This window comes from Gossypium arboreum, chromosome 6 (genome assembly GCF_025698485.1).
Source record: "Gossypium arboreum isolate Shixiya-1 chromosome 6, ASM2569848v2, whole genome shotgun sequence".
Taxonomy (NCBI): Eukaryota; Viridiplantae; Streptophyta; class Magnoliopsida; order Malvales; family Malvaceae; genus Gossypium; species Gossypium arboreum.
Genome location: NC_069075.1, coordinates 85,285,742 through 85,301,756, shown reverse-complemented (window position 1 = coordinate 85,301,756; position 16,015 = coordinate 85,285,742). Strand labels below are relative to the sequence as shown.

General features: G+C 38.9%; 1 non-coding gene across 1 annotated transcript; it reads right to left on the bottom strand.

The window, feature by feature from the left end:
- Positions 1-15,588: 15,588 nt before the first annotated feature.
- Positions 15,589-15,695, bottom strand: LOC128294737 (small nucleolar RNA R71). The gene has a single exon (XR_008285044.1). It is a non-coding gene; the product is annotated as a small nucleolar RNA R71 (small nucleolar RNA).
- Positions 15,696-16,015: the final 320 nt, after the last annotated feature.

Sequence of the window (16,015 nt, the reverse complement as noted above, 5' to 3'; positions counted from 1 at the left end):
TAAGGGAATCCATAGGTCCAGTTAATGCGATAATAGGGGTTTTAATTAGAAAGAGATTTCGATTAATCAACCTAGAGTCAGTTGTTTTTAGTCTCGAAAGGGATAATAACATAAATCAGGGATTTCTACGAAATAAGTCAAGTGAATAAATTGTCTAAGTCAAAGGTAATAAGTGAAGTCTAGGTGGATTATTTCTTGGGTATTGTCTTTTCAATCGATTTTTCAAAAGTATTTTCCAACTTTAATCTCTGTTGTAATCTTAGTTAATTAGATAATTAGTTTAGTTTACAACATTCTCTTAAATTTTAGGCTAGATAATAAAAAGATGGTAATTACTAGTACTTTTAGTCCTCGTGGATACGATATTTCTAGTCTCACCATAACTATACCACTGTTCGATAGGTGTGCTTGCCTTAAGTCAAATTTTTAGTTAGTTACACGACCATCAAGTTTTTGGCACCATTGTCGGGGACTAAGATATTAGGAACGCTTAATTTTTATTATTTTAGCCATTTTTATTTTTATTACATTTTAATTTTAATTTTGCTTAAATTATTAAATTTTATTTTATTTACTTCTGGCATGTTTTTATAGTTTATGACTAGAAGAAACCCATTAGGACCTCTACTTTTTGATAGTGAGATTGAAAGCACAGCTCGCAGAAACCGAAGAGAAATAAGGCGAAGCCAACGATACATAGAGGAAGGGCAAGAGGACGATATTCAAACCAAAACCGAGGAGATGGTTGATAATCAGAATAATTCATTACCTCCCGTGGTTGCTGCAAACCCAGTAAATCAGGACCCTGCTCCTCGTATATGTATGATTATGCTAAAACTACTTTAACAAGAACTGAATCTAGAATAGTTGGGCCTGCTGTTGCTACAAATAATTTTGAACTGAAACCTAGCACAATTCAAATGATACAGCAGTTTGTTCAGTTTGATGGTTTGCAGGACGAGGATCCTGTAACGCCCCGATTTTTAGGCCTGGAAGTATTGGGCCTTGAGTCTGGGTTCGGGTGGAAAATGGCCCGAATAATTTGGATGTTATTATTATTTCATATGTTTAGTTTAGTAATTAAATAACTTACGAAGGGTTTATGGTGTGGGAAAAAAAAGCCCATGAGTAAATTTAATTCGAGGCAATTCCTGAATTTTAATTTTGGGAGAGAGGGTTCTGGCGAAATGGGATTTTAAAGTTGAGGTGGTAAAATAGGACACAAATAAGGCCTTGGTAAAGTGGCAAGGTGGCGCCACTAAGTTCCTAAAAAAAGGGCGTCTGGGAAGGAATTAAAAGTCCAGGGTTCAACTTGCAAGGTAGGCATATTGTTACTTTTTAATTTTAGGCATGTGTCGGGCATGTGATCACTTAAGTGAATTTCGGCAAGCGCCGTAGGGAGGTTGGGCCGATTGTTTTAGTTGATATTAGGGTTAGGTTCTTTTCTTTTTCTGTCTTGGAGAATTAAGGTTAGCCATCTGAAAGCTTTCACTGTCATTCATTGTAACACCCCAATCCCGTGACCGTTACCGAAAATTGAACACGAGGTGTTACCGAGCTTACTTCATTTATTTCCCCCTATTTATTTTTTTTTTGTTCTAGGCAAGCTGGCGAACTGTATCGTAGTCGCTTTAAAAATCATATCTTGAGTTCTGGAACTCGAAATCCAATTCTGTAAATTTTCTCCGAAACTAGACTCATATATCTATATGGGGGAATTTTTGTAAAATTTTTGGTTGGGCCAATTAGTACAGTTTATTCATGGGTACCCCATGCAATTGAACTATTTGGGAGACATATAATTCTGCCAATTTATCGAGCAAAAAATCCGTACGGACAGGGATAAAATGAGCAGACTTGGTCAACCTATCGACAATGACCCAGACCGAGTCTTTCTTACTCTGAGTCAACTATAACCTAGATACAAAGTCCATTGTTATTCGATCCCATTTCCATTCGGGTATCATGATTGGCTGAAGTAATCCCGATGGCACTTGATGTTCCGCTTTCACTTGTTGACATATCAAACACCTTGAGACAAATTCAGAAATGTCTCGTTTCATACCGGGCCACCAAAATTGGCGTTTCAGGTCATTGTACATTTTAGTACTACCCGGGTGGACTGACATTCGACTAATAAGTTCCGAATTTCTTGGAACACATAATCGACCTCTGAACGTCAAGCAATCATTGTCGTCAATCCGAAACTCCGATTCCTTATTCAAAGCACATTCAGCTCGTTTAGTGACCAATTCAACGTCGACTTTCTGAGATTCAAGTATTTGACGAATCAATAATGGTTTGGCCTCTAATTCAGCTACTAGCACCCCATCGGGTGAGACGGATAAGTGAGCATTCACCGCTCTCAAAGCAAACAGTGCTTTCCGACTTAAAGCATCGGCAACCACGTTAGCCTATCCCGGGTGATAATCAATAACAAGTTCATAGTCCTTCAACAACTCAAGCCAACGTCTTTGTCGTAGATTTAGATCTCTTTGAGTCATCAGATATTTTAGACTCTTGTGGTCCGAATAAATATGACACCTTTCTCCAAACAAGTAATGTCGCCATATTTTCAAGGCGAACACTATGGCTGCTAATTCAAGATCGTGGGTCGGATAGTTTCTCTCATGTGGCTTTAATTGTCTGACGCGTAAGCCACAACTCGACCTTCTTGCATCAACACACAACCTAGCCCAAGTAAGGATGCATCACTATAAATGACAAACTCTTTGCCGGACTCCGGTTGTACTAGCACTGGAGCTTCGGTTAAACAGGTCTTTAGTCGATCGAAACTCTTCTGACAATTTTCTGTCCATTCAAACTCAACATCTTTTGGAGTAGTTTCAGTCAGCGGTGCAGCTATCATCGAGAAACCCCTTACAAACCGTCGGTAGTATCCAGCAAGTCCCAAAAGCTCCTAACTTCAGAACATTCCTCGGAGGTTTCCAATCGAGTATGGCGAAATTTTGTTCGGATCCACTCTAACACCGATCACGGACACCACGCGCCCCAAAAGCTAACCTCTTTCAACCAAAATTCACATTTCTTGAATTTTGCGATAACCGCTTGTCTCGCAAAATCAGTAATACTAACCTCAAATGCTCGGCGTGTTTGGCTTCACCACGTGAATAAACTAAAATATCATCAATAAACACAACCACAAATCGATCCAAGTATGGCACGAATACTCGATTCATTAAATCCATAAATCTGCAGGGCATTAGTGAGCCCAAACGGCATCACTAAGAATTCAGAGTGACCGTACCTCGTTCTAAAAGCGGTTTTGGGTATGTCCAGTCTCGAACCCTCAACCGATAATAACAAGATCTCAAATCTATCTTGGAAAATACCGAGGCTCCCTTTAATTGATCAAAAAAATCATCAATACGTGGCAACGGGTATTTGTTCTTTATGGTCACTTTATTCAACTGACGATAGTCGATGCACAATCTCATGGTTCCATCCTTCTTTTTCACAAACAATACGGGTGCACCCCATGGAGAGAAACTCGGTCGAGCGAAACCTCTATCCATCAATTCTTGCAATTGAACTTTCAATTCCTTTAATTAGGTAATGCCATACGATACGGGGCTATTGAGATTGGCGTGGTACCAGGTACGATCTCGATGTCGAATTCCACCCTCGAACCGGTGGCAACCCCGGTAACTCCTCGGAAAAACATCCGAATACTCACAAACCACTGTATCGATTCAAGTTTCCTTTCCATCTTTTGCTATCAAATACATACGCAAGGTATGTTTCACACCTCTTTTCACATATCTCGGCGGTCATTGAAGATATTATCGCTGGCACCCCTTCAAATCGGTAGACTCAACTCGGACTACCTCTTCATGTGCACTCCTCAAATCGATGGTTTTTCTTTGCGGTTCACCACCGCATCATGTACTGATCAACCAATCCATACCAAGAATGACATCAAATTAGTCAAACGGTAAAAGCATCAAATCGGCCGGAAAAGCAGATTCTTGGATTATTAGAGGCATCTCTTACACACTTTATCAACAAGTACGTATTGACCCAAAGGGTTTGACACTCGAATTACGAACTCAGTAGACTCAACAGGTAGAGTCTTACTGGATGCTAAGGTTTCACATACATATGAATGAGTAGAGCTAGGGTCAATCAATGCGATCACATTAGTATCAAAGAGAGTGAAAGTACCAGTGATGACGTCAGGGGAGGATGCCTCCTCTCGTGCGCGAATGGCATATGCTCTAGCAGGAGTACGGGTCTCGGCTCGAACAACCGTATCAGAGGCCCCTCTCTGACTACCACCCCTACCTCCTAAAATTCTCGGTGGTCTACCTCTAGCTGTCACTCCACTAGGTCTTGCACCTTGCATCTTATTCTTCTCATCAAGCTCCGTGCAATCTCTAATGAAGTGGTCCTTCGAACCGCATCCGTAACAGGCCCTGTTAGTAGACTTACCCCAACATTCACCTAGGTGTCGTCTTCCGCATTGGGGACATTCAGGTTTCTCTTGACGATTATTGCCCACACTAGCTACCAAGCGGCTCGGGAGTCCGTCGATGGTCGTGTTTCTAATGGAAATTCTGCCGTCATCCTCGATTTATTAATGTCCTCCCGAACTTCTTTACACCGAGAATGGAGCTTTACCGTCGATCTTTTACGATAGTCTCTAGCTTCAAATTCAGCCTTCTTCTTCTCCTTTCCAAGTTCTTCCGCTTGCGTGCTCGTTCGACTAGTGTTACGAACTCCTTTATCTCCAAAATACCCACTAGTAGCTTTAAATCTTCATTCAATCCTTCTTCAAATCTTTTGCACATGGCAACCTCATCAGCCACACACTCTCGGGCATACCGACTGAGTCTTACGAACTCATGTTCATATTCAGATACTGTCATACGGCCTTGCTTGAGTTCCAAGAATTCCTTACGTTTTTTATCGATTAACCGTTGACTAATATACTTCTTTCAAATTCGTTTGAAAGAAATCCCAAGTAACTCGTTCGTTTGGGACTATGGAAATCAAGGTCTTCCACCAATAGTAGGTCGAGTCCCGCAACAAGGATATAGCACACTTTAGACATTCATCGGTGTGCATGACAGTTCATCAAACACCGAATGGTGTTATCAAGCGTAACTCGGCCCTTTCGGCATCATCGGTAACTATGGCCCTGAACTCCTCGGCCCCGCTTCCTAATCAAGTCTACGGTGGCTTACTCACCTCACAGGATCGAAGAATCGATGGCATTACGGGCTCTTGGGGTGGATTATTCAAATTCGGGAATTGTTGGACAGCCGGATTGGTTCGGGCATATTGCGCGACCCACTCATTCATCATGGTAAAGAAGGCTTGTTTAGCCCCCTCACCTTGATTATTCGCAGATGAATGAGGTTCAACAGGCGGCGTCCCTTGTGCAGGAGCAGCCGCTACACTTTCAACGTCATCCGCGAAGGTTCTCTCTACACCGGGATCCATTTACTAATCAAAACAAAAATTTTAACCGTCAGAAGTCATCACACATTTAAACATTAACATTGAGGCATGTATAGCTAGACTCATACGTGCTATGGTAGTCCTAGAACCGACTAAACCATAGCTCTGATACCAATCAAATGTAACACCCCAATCCCATGACCGTTACCGGAAATCGAACACGAGGTGTTACCGAGCTTACTTCATTTATTTCCCCATATTTATTTTTTATTTTTTTTGTTCCAGGCAAGCTGGCCAACTGTATCGTAGTTGCTTTAAAAATCATATCATGAGTTCTGGGACTCAAAATTCAATTCTGTAAATTTTCTCCGAAACTAGACTCATATATCTATATGGGGAAATTTTTGTAGAATTTTTGGTTGGGCCAATTCGTAGAGTTTATTCATTAAAGTCTCCCCTGTTTCAAGATTCGACTACACTGACCTCTGTACCTTACGATTTAAATATCTCCCTGTAAAGGGCTTCAATGCCTATGTCGTTTGTCTCTAATGAAACTAGACTCGATAAAGAATCTGTACATATAAGGCATGACCTCTAATTATCTCAATAAAGTTTACGGTGAATTTTCTAAGTTGAAACAGGGGATCCAGAAATCGCTCTGGCCCTGTTTTACAAGAATTTAATTATCTCCTAACATATAGCTCATATGGTCGTTTCGTTTATTCCATATGAAAATAGACTCATCAAGCTTCGATTACATAATTTATTCCTTATTTAATTTCATTCCTACTATTTTTAGTGATTTTTAAATCTTACATCACTGCTACTACCAGCATCTGTTACTAAAGCAAACTATGCCTATTTTGTGATTTTTCCTTAATCTAACTAATAATTCATCATACATATCATGAATTTAACACCGAGAATAATCAGCCATGACAACATTATCAAACCAATTTTTACTAAGACTTATGACGAAGTATCATAGGACCAAAATTCAACTTAATATTTATGCCATTTTCGCATGGCTAAAGTTTACATACCAAAGTTCAACAAAACATAATAGCCTATACATGTCGAAATGTTCTCCTAGACCAACTAAGAAGAAGATACCCCAAAAAGTTGTAATCCGGTGAGATGACTTAGATGACGGTCCGAGCATGCAAAAAGACGAGTCCAAGGAACCTAAAATAGGTGGCAAGCAAACACCGAATGAGTATATAACTCAGTAAGTCATAAGCAATGCACTACCATCCATTAATAACATTATCACAAGAGGAAACAAAATGGAACGAGGCTAATTACTCCATCCAAACCGAACTATACCATAGTTCCTTAGACCTTTCGGTTCAATCTCATACCAAGTTACACATTCACATTCCATATACTAATCAATAGGATATTTGAGGCATTTTTATACATCATTTTGTTTTCGTTACAATCATACAACTAAATGACCTTTCACTTATTCCACGATAATTCTTATGTACGTGACTTCAATTAAAATTGTCACATGGGTTCAAAACTTACCAAGCTCAACTCCAAATATAAACATAGCGCTTATTAGCCATGAACTCAAGGTACTTACCCGATCCGCTGTCCGTGATCAACTCAATAATGTCTCACACTCAGTGTCAATAGTGATTCAAAAACATATAGTGAGTCCGCACACTTAGTGCTATATAATCAACTCGCACACTTAGTGCTATATAATCAAACTCGCACACTTAGTGCTGTACAAATTTTAAACCCGCACACTTAGTGCCAATCTCATGATCATAAATGTTTATACCCGCACACTTAGTGTCGAAATCAACAACTCAATACATCTCACCTCTTTTCTTTTCATTCAATACTTTCATCACCACATATATACATGTATATAAATTTATCATTCCTTTCGGCATAATTACATAGACATTATGTCTATTTAAATCAATACAAAATATATGCTTAGTGACTTACCTTGTGTTGGGTAAAATAGTTCCAAGTCGGCTACTCGATGACCTTCGTCTTTCCCTTGCTTGATTCTCCTCCTTTAACTCCTTGAGCTTAATCAATAAATCAACTAGTTTAACCATCTTGCTAAACATTCATAATTCAATTACACATGCATATGTATGTTTGTATATTCGCAACCATCCTCACTAATTACCCATTTAGTCGATTATACACATAATTAAAGGTAACATCACGAACGGGCATACTTATGTATATTTATATATATATATACACTTCCAAATGGGCATCACAATTAGATTTAACACCACCTTCATACTCAATTAGATGGTCGAATGTATGTATATATATACAATGTCAACTATAACATCTTTTAAACACCTAATTTCATCTCATGAACACTTAATCAAATTTTCCTAATCTAGCATATATTTTCACATCTATTTGTAACATCATGTAAATTCACATATAACTACATTTCTTAAGTTCTACATCTTAATGCCCATTATAGCCACTCCCATGGTCTAAATCTAACAATCGGCAACACCTACCTTTTCACTATGTTAGCCGAATACTCATTCTCTTCTTAGTCCTAAATTCGACACTTCCAACAAATTAGCTTAACAATTCCAACTTTCATGCTAACATCCCAAGCAACTTAACACATCCATATAACTAGCATGCTAATAGCATCAAGGTATCAACCAAAATTTTAGGCTCCTTAGCCAAATTCTAACTCTCCATCAACCCCAAATCCAACCATGAGATAGATAGAATTTAGACTCATCACCCAAAGGTTGTATATACTTCCAAAGATACCCTTGAACATACCTTAATCTAGAGGACCACCTTGGCGAATCTTCCTTCTTCCCTTCCTCTAGTTACGGCAATTGCAAAAGAAAGAAAACATGAACACTCCTTCTTCTTCTCAAGTCACGGCAATGGAGAAGAGAGATGAGCATTTTTTTTCTTTTTCCTTCTTTTACTAACAATATTTTATCTCCAATAACCCAATTTCTTATTATAATATCTAATTAACATATATATTGCCCATCAACAATCCATCTTGGCCGACCACTATAAAGAAATTGGGCAACTTGACATGCAAGTCCACCTTTGTGTTAACATGCACTAATAAGCCATTTAAAATTAGCCTATCATATTTCACTATGTCTCATATTGATCCCTATTTAATAATTTCTCATGCAATTGGCAAAATTAGAGAATGAAACTTCCACATACTCATGTACACACATAATAAGCATAGAATATAGCAATTAATTATTTTTATAACTCGGTTTTGTGGTCCCGAAACCACTTTCCGACTAAGGTCACACTAGGGCTGTCACATTCATCCTTTCTGAGTTCTCACAAAAGCCGAAAACGCAAATTCCTTCTCCTTGGTGCCGATTTCTTCTTCCTCTCTTTTTCCTCCATTTTCTTTCTTCCTTTTTTTCTTTTCTTCTAGCCGAAACCTTCTGATCACCTTACTCACCTCCTCTGTCGATCCCATCCTCCACAAAACCTCCATAGCCGATTGCCATAAAAGCCGAAATCCTAAAAACTCACTTCTTGTGCCGATTTCTCCAAGCCAAAATCCTGGATTTGAGTTCTACTATTGATTAGAGGATAGATCTGTATCAGATCTACGTAGAAATCAAAGAGGAATAAGTGGTAAGTGCTCATCACCTCAGATCTAGTCTTATTTTACAATTTAGAAAAGGCGAAGTCCCTAAAATCTAGGGAGGCTGTCGATTTGGGCATAGGGCTTTAAGGGTCTTTAACCGACGATTTCTTTTGGTGATTAGTCTCTTCTAGAGGTTTGATCGAAGGCTTGGATCTTTGGAGCAACTAGACTTGGACCTAGTCATCGGTTTTTGGCAAAAAGGTAAGATTCTAAAGGTTTTAGGGGCATGGTTCAAATATGGGTAGGTGAATATTGGGATTGGTTGTTGTGGGTTGCAATCTAAGAATTGTGGTAATCAATTGCTGGACATCGCAAGGGATCTCAATAACAGTTGTCGCGAAATAGGTGTGTATCGAACACCCCCTCTTAGTTCAATTCGGCAAAAGCCGAAATGTCGAAATTTCGTCATTTCGTGGGCTTGTGAGTGTGCGAGGGCTCGCAAGACGTTTAGAAATCATTAGATCTGAAATCGCAAAGTGGTAAGTTAGTCATGTGTGAAATTTCGTGCACTTCGGTAATTGGACCTCGATAGGCTAAAACTGGGCCCAATGGGCTCACGGGCCCATACGGGTTAATAAATAAAATAATAATAAAAATATATAATATAAAAAAATAAGCAATAAGTATGTTCTGTTAGACTATAGAATCGAAACTGCTTAAACCGGTAAACTGGTCATAAAACTTGGGTTAAAATGGGCCCAAATGGCTAATGGACACTGTAGGGCCCATTAGGGGTTTTAGGGCCCAATGGCTAAAATTGTGAAATTGAGACAAATAAATTATTAAAATGTCAAATGGGCTAGTAAGGACAGTAACATTCGTGAGAACCCTTAAAACTGATAAAATTACTAAAATACCTTTATAGGTGGAAAATTTACAGATTTACCCCTAGGAGCAAAATTACTGATATACCCCTAAGGTTAAGGTTGACTTGAATGCATGTTTGACTGTTACTATTTACTGCATGCCATGTTATTATTATCTGATGCATGGGACTGGGTTACTGATGGAGGAAGTACTAAAAGTGGCTTGACCACGTACTGGAGGCTTTGCCTCAACTTATCGATATCTGAGCAAAGAATCTTGCAAATGTGGAGTGTAGAAATTTGGGTGGGTTGAGCTATTCCCCACATGGAGTGTAAGGCTGTACGGGTGGAGTGTAGCAGTTGATTATACGCTGGGTTGGCCTTGCATACACGAATATGTCTTTTATGTTTAGGAATGGGCTTATGGGCCATACTGTTAACTGAAAAGGGGCTAAGGCCCGATTCTTCAGATTCGAAAAGGGCTTGACCCAAGACATTGTTATCTGAATAGGGCTTAGGCCCAATGGGCTTGAGCTGACTTGGGCTTTGGATGGGTTTTCCATACACACCGAGTTTTCCAAACTCACCCCCTTTCTCTTCCATCCTTGCAGGTGAGCCCTAGTTGGTGGACTTGGAGCTGGGCGGGATTCAGAGTGGCCACGAAGATTAAATTTCTGGTTTTTAAATAAGTTTCAATTAGCTTCCTTTTAAATTTCGCATTTATTTTTGATTATTTCTATTTTGGTTAAAGTTGTAATAAGGCCGCTCTATTATTTTTATTTTGGGTTTTTAAATTACTTAAATCGTTTTCAACTTGAGATTCACATCACTTAAATTGATTCCTTAAAATTGGATAGCCTTAGGGCGCATTTTATAAAAGTTACTTATTTTCAAAATATCACGATAACCGAGCAAAGCTTCCGCAATGTAAATGTTTTCAAGGGAAATAAATATTTTAAATAGACTTAAACTTAATTTGTTGTTCGTGGACAAGTAATAAGCTTAAAGTGTGGCAATAGATGTGTGCATGTCTAGGATTGGATCATGGAAGAGCTAGGTACTTAAGCAGTCTAATTGACTCACCTCCTCTTTTCTTGAATCCTACCTGGTGCGCAGCTTCCATTCACTTTAATTGAAAACGAAAATATTCTTTAAACACTAAGAAAGATTTTAGATAAAACATGACTTCTCTAATAACGCTTCAATGTGACACGTTAGATTCGGTCGTAACGTCTAGGCCGGGTTTGGGGTGTTACATTTAGTGGTATCAGAGCCAGGTTACAACAACTCAGCTGTGGATCAGGGTCCAAAAAGTTTTTCGAAAAACTTTGCTAAACTTAGGCCCAAGAAGGGTATTTTGGAAACGGTTTTGAAAAATTCTTTTCAAAGATATTTTACAAGGCATACATGTTTTAAGGTTCAATCATAAAATGGTTTAAGCTTTTTCGGGTTTCTAAAATTTGATAACTGAAGAAGTGGCACACTGAATCCCCGGCACCAAGTCTGTAAGTATTTTTATTCTGTACTGTACTGAAATATTGTTATACTACTATAAATAGTACTGAGACCCTACTATGATTTTGTAGTTAGGGTAATACTGAAACTGTAGAAACTGAGATAGTAGGGAAAACTGAAAACTTTAGAAGACTGAGACTGTAGCTAGGATACGATACTTCGAAAACAAGAACTTTGAAATACTCTTTATCCATAGGACATCTGTATAAATACTGAAATTTTTGAATCGAGATCTTGGTAGTTATTGTTATGTATGCTGATAATGTAGAGTGTTGATATGGATTCTGAAGGTAAGCGAAGTCTACCAACTTCGGGTAGCGGTAACTCGGAGCTTGGGACTGAGGCACTGGCTGAGTTAGTAAGGAAAGTGGTAGAAGAAGTATTGGAGACCAAGGTTAAGGAAATTATGGAAACGCTTCAAGCAGGGTGCTTGGAGTGTAAGAAGAGGAAGGATTCTAGTTCTCAGAAGACTGAGCCTCGTTCTGTGAAACATCTTAAGAGCTGACCAAACTTTCCAACCTGCAACAACTGCAACGGGTATCATCCGAGTGAATGCCATAGAAAGACTAGAGCATGCTTTAGATGTGGGTCCAAGGAGCATCGAGCTCAAGATTGCCAAGCTTATTTTATTTAAGTGCGTGTTACGAGTTGTATGCGTACTTGATAGATGTTTCTTTACTTTGGTAATTAGACGTTCTGCGTCGTACTAAGAATTATTTTTAATTAGAGTGCGCAGCAGAAGCATAGTGGTTTGACTTGAGTAATACGGTTAGTTGATAGTTTGAAAATTTCAAGGATGAAATTTCTTTAAGGGGAGTAGAGTTGTAATGCCCCGATTTTTGGGCCTGGAAGTATTGGGCCTTGAGTCTAGGTTCGGGTGGAAAATGGCCCGAATAATTTGGATGTTATTATTATTTCGTATGTTTAGTTTAGTAATTAAATAACTTACAGAGGGTTTATGATGTGGGAAAAAAAGGCCCAAGAGTAAATTTAATTCGAGGCAATTCCTGAATTTTAATTTTGGGAGAGAGGGTTCTGGCACAATGGGCTTTTAAAGTTGAGGTGGTAAAATAGGACACAAATAAGGCCTTGGTAAAGTGGCAAGGTGGCCCCACTAAGTTCCTAAAAAAAGGGCGTCTGGGAAGGAATTAAAAGTCCAGGGTTCAAGTTGCAAGGTAGGCATATTGTTACTTTTTAATTTTAGGCATGTGTCGGGCATGTGATCACTTAAGTGAATTTCGGCAAGCGCCGTAGGGAGGTTGGGCCGATTGTTTTAGTTGATATTAGGGTTAGGTTATTTTCTTTTTCTGTCTTGGAGAATTAAGGTTAGCCACCTGAAAGCTTTCACTGTCATTCATCCTTTCTGAGTTCTCACAAAAGCCGAAAACGCAAATTCCTTCTCCTTGGTGCCGATTTCTTCTTCCTCTCTTTTTCCTCCATTTTTTTTCTTCTTTTTTTGCTTTGTCTTCTAGCCGAGACCTTCTGATCACCTTACTCACCTCCTCTGTCGATCCCGTCCTCCACAAAACCTCCATAGCCGATTGCTATAAAAGTCGAAATCCCGAAAACTTACTTCTTGTGCCGATTTCTCCAAGCCAAAATCCTTCAGTTGTTTTTGTTCTTTTTGATCAACTTTCATCTTCTCTAAACCCTTAGTATCTGTCGGCAACATTACTTCAAAGTTATAGCCTCAAATTGTCATCTTCTTCGTCACTTAAAAAGCCGAAATACCATAGATTTAGGGACTTATAGCCGAAACTTCAGATCTCCTGGATTCGAGTTCTACTATCGTTTAGAGGATAGATCTGTATCAGATCTACATAAAAATCAAAGAAGAATAAGTGGTAAGTGCTCATCACCTCAGATCGAGACTTATTTTACAATTTAGAAAAACTGAAGTCCCTAAAATCTAGGGAGGCTATCGATTTGGGCATAAGGCTTTAAGGGTCTTTAACTGACGATTTCTTTTGGTGATTAGTGTCTTCTATAGGTTTGATCGAAGGCTTGGATCTTTGGAGCAACTAGACTTGGACCTAGTCATCGGTTTTCTGTAAAAAGGTAAGATTCTAAAGGCTTTAAGGGCATGGTTCGAATATGGGTGGGTGAATATTGGGATTGGTTGTTGTGGGTTGCAATCTAAGAATTGTGGTAATAAATTGTAGGACATCGTAAGGGATCTTAGTAGCAGTCGTCACGAAACAGGTGTGTATCGTACACCCCCTCATAGTTCAATTCGGCAAAAGACGAAATGCTGAAATTCTGGCCTTTCGTGGGCTTGTGAGTGTGCGAGTGCTCACAAGACGTTTAGAAATCATTAGATCTGAAATCACAAAATGGTAAGTTATTCATGTGTGAAATTTCGTGCACTTCAGTTATTGGGCCTCAATAGGCTAAAATTGGGCCCAATGGGCTCACGGGCCCATAAGGGTTAATAAATAAAAAAATAATAATAATATATAATATAAAAAAATAGGCAATAAGTATGTTCTGTTAGACTGTAGAATTGAAACTGCTTAAACCGGTAAACTGGTCATAAAACTTGGGTTAAAATGGGCTTAAATGGCTAATGGACACTGTAGGGCCCGTTAGGGGTTTTAGGGCCCAATGGCTAAAATTGTGAAATTGAGACAAATAAATTATTGTGATGTCAAATCGGCGAGTAAGGACAGTAACATTCGTGAGAACCCTTAAAACTGACAATTACTGAAATACCTTTATAGGTGGAAAATTTACAGATTTACCCCTAGGAGCAAAATTACTGATATACCCCTAGGGTTAAGGTTGACTTGAATGCATGTTTGACTGTTACTATTTACTGCATTCCATGTTATTATTGTCTGATAAGGTTGACCTGAATGCATGTTTGACTGTTACTATTTACTGCATGCCATGTTATTATTATCGATGCATGGATTGGGTTATTGATGGATGAAATCTCGAAAGTGGCTTGACCACGTCTTGGAGGCTTTGCCTCAACTTATCGATATCTAGCGACAATCTGCAACTGTGGAGTGTAGGGCTGGGTGGGTTGAGCTATTCCCCACATGGAGTGTAAGGCTGGTACGGGTGGAGTGTAGCAGTTGGTTATAGGCTGGGTTAGGCTTGTATACACGAATATGTCTGTTTTGTTCAGGAATGGGCCTATGGGTTATACTATTAACTAAAAAGGGGCTAAGGCCCAGTTTACTGTATTCTAAAAAGGGCTTCGGCCCAGTACCCGCTGTTATCAGAATAGGGCTTAGGCCCAATGGGCTTGAGCTGACTTGGGCTTTGGATGGGTTTTCCATACACACTGAGTTTTCCAAACTCACCCCTTTCTCTTCCATCCTTGCAGGTGAGCCCTAATTGATGGACTTGGAGCTGGGCGGGATTCAAAGTGGCCACGAAAATTAAATCTCTGGTTTTTAAATAAGTTTCAATTAGCTTCTTTTTAAATTTCGCATTTATTTTTTGATTATTTCTATTTTGGTTAAAGTTGTAATAAGGCCGCTCTATTATTTTTATTTTGGGTTTTTAAATTACTTAAATCATTTTCAACTTGAGATTCACATCACTTAAATTGATTCCTTAAAATTGGATAGCCCTAGGGTGCGTTTTATAAAAGTTACTTATTTTCAAAATATCACGATAACCGAGCAAAGCTTCCGCAACGTAAATGTTTTCAAGGGAAATAAATATTTGAAATAGACTTAAACTTAATTTGTTGTTCATGGACAAGCAATAAGCTTAAAGTGTGGCAATGGATGTGTGCATGTCTAGGATTGGATCATGGAAGAGCTAGGTACTTAAGCAGTCTAATTGACTCACCTCCTATTTTATTGAATCCTACCTGGTGCGCGGCTTCCATTCACTTTAATTTAAAACGAAAATATTCTTTAAACACTAAGAAAGATTTTAGATAAAACATGACTTCTCTAATAACGCTTCAATGTGACACGCCAGATTCGGTCGTAACGTCTAGGTCGGGTTTAGGGTGTTACAGGTCCAAACACTCATTTAGCAAATTTTCTGGAATTCTGCTACACTTTTAAGATCAATGGCGTTTCTGACGATGTCATTCGACTTCAGTTGTTCCCATTCTCATTGAGGAACAAAGCTAAACAGTGGCTAAACTCATTACCATGATGGTCAATCACTACTTGGGAACAAATGACCAAAAAATTTTTACTTAAATATTTTCCGCCAGCTAAAACGGCTAAATTAAGGAATGATATCTCTTCTTTTGTGTAAATGGATTTAGAAACTCTTTATGATGCATGGAAGAGATACAAGGACCTATTGAGAAGGTGCCCTCACCATAGGTTACCTCTATGGTTGCAGGTCCAGACTTTTTACAACAATGTGAACCCCTCAACAAGGCAACTTATCGATGCAGCCACCGGTGGAACGTTAAACAATAAAACACCTGAAGAGGCTTATGAATTTATTGAAGAGATGTCACTGAATAACTATCAGTGGCAAGTCATGAGAATGAAGCCGACGAATGCTGCTGGTGTTTCAACCTCGACCCGGTTACCATGCTATCTAATCAGGTGGAACTTTTAAATAAAAAGATTGACGGTTTGTATGGTTCTACTCAGGTACATCCAGTGATGAGGTGTGATTCATGTGGAGGAGGAGTACA